The following is a 7,847-nucleotide window of genomic DNA, read 5'->3' as shown; positions in this document are numbered from 1 at the left end:
TAAGTCATCAATTTTGCATAAGTGTTAGGATGAGTGTCCTTTTCAAAGAACATTCAAAGATTCTAGGATATTTAGCTCATACCGCAACTTGCTAAATATCTTCTCATCTAAGGGCTTAGTGAAGATAGCTGTTCTTCAGTCTTCACATGCTCAATAGAGATGTCGCCCTTCAACACATGATCACGAAGAAAATAATGACGAATCTGAATGTGCTTTGTCTTCGAGTGCTGAACTGGGTTATGAGCAATCTTGATGGCATTCTCATTGTCACAGTAGAGTGGCACATTCTTCACGTTGACGCCGTAGTCCTTGAGAGTTCGCTTCATCCATAGCATTTGAGCACAACAAGAACTAACAACAATGTACTCAGCTTCAGCAATAGACAGTGATACGCAGTTCTGTTTTTTCGAGGACCAACAGACCAAAGATCGTCCAAGGAAATGGCATGTGCCACCACATGATCATCAGCATAGTCTGAGTCTGAATATCCAATGAGAACAAAAACCGAGCCCTTGGGGTACCATAATCCAAGTGTTTGTGTGCGAGCTAGATATCGAAGAATATGCTTCACAACCTTATGGTATGATTCCTGCGGTGTAGCTTGAAATCGGGCACACATCCAAACACTAAGCATAATATCTGGCCTAGATGCACATAAGTACAATAAAAAACCAATCATGGAGCGGTATACCTTTTGATTGAACTCAATACCATTTTTATCAGTGCATAGATGACCATTTGTGAGCATAGGGATTTTGACTCCTTTGCAATCTTGGATGCCGAATTTCCATAGTACATCCTTGAGGTATTTCTCCTGAGATATGAATATGCCATTGCGTTGTTGACGAATCTGAAGACCTAAGAAGAATTTCAATTCTCCAATCATAGACATTTGATATTCTTCACTTATCTTATAGGCAAATTCATCACTGTAACGTTGGTCAGTACAGCCGAAAATGATATCATCAACATAAATTTGGCACACAAACAATTCACCATCATAAGATTTAGTGAAAAGAGTTGGGTCAAGTGAACCGGGTTTGAAGCCTTTCTTCATGAGGAATTCCTTCAAAGTATCATACCGTGCCCATGGGGCCTGCTTGAGGCCATAGAGGGCCTTATTGAGTCTGAAGACTTTGTCAGGATGCTTTGGATCTTCAAAACCTGGGGGTTGAGCAACATATACTTCTTCCTCAAGCTTACCATTGAGGAATGCACTTTTCACATCTACTTGATCTAAGATGATATCGTGATGGTTAGCATAAGCAAGTAATATGCGAATAGCCTCAAGTCTAGCAACAGGTGCAAAAGTTTCATCGAAATCAATTCCTTCAACCTGTGTGTAGCCTTGAGCTACAAGCCATGCCTTATTCCTCACCACAAGGCCATTTTCATCTTGCTTGTTGCGGTAGATCCACTTTGTGCCGATGATATTGTGCTTGCGAGGATCTGGACGTTTGACCAGTTCCTGGATGTTGTTGAGCTCGAATTGATGTAATTCCTCTTGCATAGCTTGAATCCACTCAGGCTCCAGAAATGCTTCATCTACCTTAGTGGGCTCTGTGATAGAGACGAAAGAAAAGTGCCCACAAAAGTTAGATAAATGTGATGCTCTTGAGAGTGTGAGAGGACCTGGAATGTTGATGTCGCTGATGATTTTCTCAATTTGCACTTCATTTGCAACGCGAGGATGAGCAGGTTGACGTTGAGGAATTTGATCAGCATTTTCTTCAGCACCATTTTCCTCAGGTGCATCAGCATGATGCTCTTCATGTTCTGGAATGACTTCTTAAGTAGATTCTTCAGTAGGAGTGACATCCTCAGTAGCCTTGAACTTAATAGATTCCTCTGGAGGTATTTCAACTGTCACAGGAGGTAGGTGCTCTCTTTGCGAGCCATTAGTTTCATCGAACCGCACATCTACAGTTTCAACAACCTTGTGATGACAGGTGTTGGAGACTCTGTTGGTGTGCGAGTCCTTACCATAACCGAGCATAAAACTTTCATGTGCTTTCGGTGCAAATTTATAACTGTGATGAGGATCTCTAATCCAACATTTAGCACCGAAGACTTTGAAATAACTCACATTGGGTTTCTTGTTAGTGAGGAGTTCATATGCAGTCTTCTTGAAGAATTTGTGAAGATATACCCTGTTGATGATGTGGCACACAATATCAATTGCCTCAGGCCAAAATCGAGGAGGCGTCTTGTACTCATCAAGCATAGTGAGGGCCATCTCAACAAGAGTCTTGTTCTTGCGCTCTACGATGCCATTTTGCTGAGGAGTATAAGGAGCAGACAACTCATGAGTAATACCAAGTTCATCAAGATAGTCATCAAGACCATTGTTCTTGAACTCAGTTCCATTATCACTTCTGATGTGCTTGATCTTCACACCAAAGTTGGTTGAAGCCCTCGATGAAAATCGTTTCAAGACTTCCTGCACTTCAGTTTTTTAAGTGATGATATGGACCCATGTCTATCGAGAATAATCATCACCAATGACAAAGCCATATAAGGATGCAGCATTAGTAAATGTGGCATAGTGAATAGGGCCAAAGAGATCCATGTGAAGTAATTCAAATGGTCGAGCAGTAGTCATGATAGTCTTCGCCGGATGCTTGGCCTTGGTCATTTTTCCAGCTTCACAGGCTCCACATAAGTGATTCTTGAGGAATTTGACATTTTTAATGCCAATGACATGCTTCTTCTTCGCGAGTGTGTGCAAATTCCTCATGCCAGCATGACCAAGTCGTCGATGCCATAGCCTGCCTTCTGAAGCTTTTGCAAGTAGACATGTAGCAGGTTGTGGTCCTGTAGAGAAATCAACAATATACAAATCTACTCTCCTAAAGCCTTTAAAGACTTTGGAATTGTCAGCTTCCATGATCACAACACAACTATACTTGCCAAAGACAACAACCATATCAAGATCACAAAGCATTGAGACAGACATGAGGTTGAACCCTAAGGACTCGACAAGCATGACTTTGTCCACGTGTCGATCCTTTGAGATTGCAACCTTACCTAGACCCAATACCTTGCTTTTTCCTTTGTCAGCATAGGTGATATGCTTCAGATGTGATGGAGATAAATCATTGTCCATAAATAAGTTCCTGTCACCAATCATGTGATTTGTACATCCACTATCGAGGACCCACTCAGTGGCTTTGGGTTGATCATCCTGCAGATGAATTAGTGCAGCTTATGAATTCATATACTTCATCAGTGAAGAATGTGGTATTAATTTCATAAGATCAATTTCATCAAGCAATAGGACAGATAAAGCAGTATGAGGACGTGACAAATGAAAATTCATTTCTTCATGATTAGCTTGCGTCCTATCAAGCAAATTTAGGTCTCCAGCAAATTCTTCAGACGATTAAGTTCGTCTGGAGACCTAATCCTGCATAAGAGATTAGTTCTTTTTCTTCACCACCCACATCTGAAGGGGTGGCAAAGAGTTCATCATTCTGCGAGCTCCATAGAGAAAGGTGTCATAGATGCCAATCCACTTCGTTTCACATAAGAGGGGTTAGGGTAAGCATAAGAGTAAGCAGAGAAATTCTTCGAGGACTTATGAATATAATGATTTGAAGAATAATGCACGTATCCATAATCCTTAGATCTTCCCTGCGAAACAGATGGGGTAGCATGATGATGTTCATATGAGGACTTTGATCCTTTTGAGGAATATGATCCATGTGAGGAGTTTGGTCCGTATGAGGACTTGGATCCGTATGAAGAATTTGATATGGGGTTCCTATTCTTCACAGGTGGTGTCATGATGATATTCACCTGAAGATTTTCAAGGAACCTTTTGGGAACCCAGATTTTCTTCATAGGAGGACCGTTCCTGCAGTTAGTGCCAACATATCTAGCAAATACTTCACCATTCTGATTTTTGAATAGTTTATAGTTGGACTGATTGACTCATCAGAAGAATATGAAGATTCACATGTAAAGCCAGATAAAGTAGATGGATCCACTGAAGGTCCCTTTGCAGCAACCCATGAGGTTTTGGGATACTGCTCAGGTTTCCAGTAGGTCCCATCAGCATTGATTCTCCTCTCAAAGGCAATACCCTCTTTCCTAGGGTTCCTGTTGAGGATCTTCTTTTTAAGCACGTCACAAAGAGCCTGATGCCCTTGGAGGCTTTTGTACATGCCTGTCATATACAATTCCTTCAGCCCTGCATCATCAGTGATACTAGCAATGTCCTTAGATGAGGAATTAGTAATAGCAGAGGCAGTTGAAGAATTTGCAGCAATGGAAGTATTTGAGCATTCAGGTGAAGAATTAGCAGTTTCGTGTTCAATGCACTTCAAACATGGAGGAGGAAATTCATCTTGAGTAGCGCTGATCTGTTGAGCAAGTAATGAATCACGCTCCTTCTGAAGATCTTCATAACTCACTCTTAAATGCTCAAGATCTTGCTTTCTTTGAAGAAATTCATAGGAAAGCTTCTCATGATCAGATAAGAGAGTGTTATGATGACCTTGAAGATTGTCAAACTTGGACTGAAGTCTCTGAAGATTTTCAGTCAAAATTTTAGTGCGATCCACTTCCTCGCCCAACATATCATCGCTTTTATCTAGCATGTTTTGAACCTTTTCAAGAGTCTTTTGTAGTTTCACAGCAATCTTAGCAAGTTTAGAATAGCTGGGTTTGAGGTTTTCATCAGATTAATCCTCACTAGATTCAGAGGAGGGATATTTGAGTACCTTTGAGACTTTTGCCATGAAGCAATAGGTGGGAGCGTAGTCCTCATCGCCGTAATCAGCTATGTTGGGGAGGTCCTTTTCTTCAGAGTTGAAGATGGACTTGCTGACGAACGCAGTAGCGAGGGATAGGCTCGCCACACCAGAGTCTGACTCCTCAGATTCCTCCTCTTCCTCATTTTCCTTAGATTCAGCCTCAGAGTCCATTTCCTTGCCAATGAACGCCCGAGCCTTCTTGGAGCAGCTCCTCTTGTGAGATGAGGACCTTGAGGGTTTTGATGATGAGGACTTTGAATATTTCTTCTTCTTCTTCTTTGAATCATCAGAACTATAATCCTTGTACTTCTTCTTCTTTGATCCCTTTTCCCACTGAGGACAATCTTCAATGTAGTGTCCAGGCTTCTTGCATTTGTGGCAGAGTCTCTTCTTGTAATCATGGGATGAGGAATATGTTCTCAAGCCACCACCTCTTGAGGACTTACGAAAGTGACCACGTCTTGAGAACTTTTGGAACTTCCTCACGAGCATAGCTAGTTCCTGGCTCAGTTCCTTAGGGTCACCAAGGCTGCTGTCAGAATCTTCACCTTAAGATTCAGACACTACCTTGGCCTTCAGAGCCCGAGATCTACCATAGCCTGGTCCATAGAGATCTCGCTTCTCAGCAAGCTGGAACTCATGAGTGTTTAGTCTCTCGAGGATATCGGAGGGATCAAGTGACTTATAGTCTCCATGTTATTGTATCATCAATGCCAAGGGTTCAAATGAGGAATCAAGCGATCTTAGCAATTTCTTCACCACCTCATGGTCGGTGATATCAGCGGCACTAAGTGCTTGAAGCACATTTGAGATGTCAGTGAGGCGATCGAAGGTTTGCTGAACATTTTTATTGTCAAGTCTTTTGAAGCGGTTGAAGAGATTTTGAAGAATGTCAACTCGAGAGTCACGCTGTGTTGAGACTCCCTCATTGACCTTGGATAGCCTATCCCAGTTAAGCTTAGCTGTCTCCAAAGCACTCACTCTGCCATATTGCCCTTTGCTCAGATGGCCACATATGATATTCTTCGCTTGAGAGTCGAGTTGCTTGAATCTCTTCACATCAGCAGTGTTGATGGTGGGAGTGATAGAGGGAACACCATTCTCCACAACATACCAGAGATCGTTATCAATTGCCTCAAGATGCATGCGCATCTTATTCTTCCAGTAGGCGTAGCCGTCCCATCGCCCAGCAGAAACCTTGAACATACCTACGGTCGACATAACTAAAAATCTAGGCGGTTAAACCAAAATCACACAGAACAAGGGAGTACCTTGCTCTATACCAATTGAAAGTGCGTTATATCGACTAGAGGGTGGGTGAATAGGCGATTTTGATGAATTCTTCACTGAGGAATTTCAGGGTGAGGAAATTCCTGAGTGAAGAACTACTTGCAGCAGAATAAGTACTCAGAAGTAAAGATAATAGAAAAAGAGCATGGTATTCATGATGAAATGAAAACAAGCACAGAGTACGGAAAGCGTAAACACATGATAAACAGAATGAAGATAAATAGGCTGAAGAAATTGAGCTGAGGAAATAGAGAAAGTCTTCAGCCAAAGTCTTCAAACAGATATGAACAAGCACACAACACAGAAATGAGGAAATGGAAGGGTTGAGGAATGGAACCAGGTAGCTTGGTGAAGACAATGATTTGGTAGACCAGTTCCAACTGTTCTGACAGTTGTACGTCTAGTTAGGGCGGCTAGGTATTTAAACCTGAGGACACACAGTCCCGAACACGCAGCTCAGGACACTTAGTCCTCACCGTATTCCCCTTGAGCTAAGGTCACACAGACCTCGCCCAATCACTCATGGTAAGTCTTCAGGTGACTTCCAAACCTTCGCAGACTTTGTCACTCGGCGATCCACAATTTCCTATTGGATGCTCTAGACCATGATGCCTAACCGTCTGGAAGATGCATAGTCTTCAAAGGTAACAAGCCTGGATCCACACAGGATCAATCTCTTCAGTGATGCTCAATCACTTTGGGTTTGTAGGTGTTTGGGTTCGGGTTTTCCTCACTTTATGATTTTCACTCAAAGTCCTCGGAGGATGGGATGCTCTCAAATGACAAGTGTCGGTTTCTCTCAGAGCAGCAAACCAGCTAGTGGTTGTAGGGGGCGTCTATTTATAGCCTAGGGAGCAGCCCGACATGATAAGACATAAATGCCCTTCAATGATATGACCGTTAGGTGGGTAGATATTTTGGGACAGCTAGCGCATAGCATAGCAACGGTGGGAATTTTGAGTATCAAATTCCTCAGGGCTATCATGTTCCTCACTGTGTAGGCAATCCGCACTGGCGAATTCCTAACTCCTCAGTCAGAACAAATTCCTCAGATACTAGAACAACTTTGTCTCTGTCACAGAAGAAATTTACTGAGCTGTATGACATTTCCAATGGCTTCACTCGAAGGGATTGGTAGGTGTAGGATTTTGAGTTGAGCATCACTTGGAAATTTTTCCTTAGTATTTCCTCAACCCCCTTTAACAGTACGGTGTTTCCTATGACTCAAGAAAGAGAAAAAGAAACTACGAAAACAAAAGTCTTCACGCTTCATGTTCCTCGAATGAATACCAAGTCTTTAGGATTACACCAATTTCTTCACTTTCAAATTCTTCAGAAATCCAAAGTCTTCAGTCGAAGAAATTTATTTTTAAGGGCCGACTTTCTCTGTAAATATCAAACTCCTCATAGACTTATAGACCTGTGTACACTCACAAACGCATCAGTTCCTTGACCTATAAGTCTTCATTACACCAAAATCACTAAGGGGCACTAGATGCACTTACACGTTCTCTTCGGAGATGACCCCGGGGAAGCATGGCGCGCCGAGCGCCTCCCATTTTGAGCATAGGACAGTGCGGTGGGTAAGGAGGAATGAGAAAACTCTCTTGGAAAAAGTATCTCCGAATTACTTACATGTGAAGCAGGAAGAAGGCCGGGGTAATCGGCGATGATGGGTAAGTATGTACCATCATAGCTCATCTGATAGAATATTCTATCCTCGAGCTCCACAAATATGTCCGGATCTTCCTCATATCCGGGGTCAAGATCTCGGTTGCGATTCTCCGGCTGAGGGGCAGG

The sequence above is a fragment of the Triticum urartu genome, chromosome 3A, assembly GCF_056163025.1.
Source record: "Triticum urartu cultivar PI428250 chromosome 3A, HENAU_Tu73, whole genome shotgun sequence".
Lineage (NCBI taxonomy): Eukaryota > Viridiplantae > Streptophyta > Magnoliopsida > Poales > Poaceae > Triticum > Triticum urartu.
The sequence above is the reverse complement of the archived record's forward strand: the minus strand, read 5'-3'. Positions refer to the sequence as shown.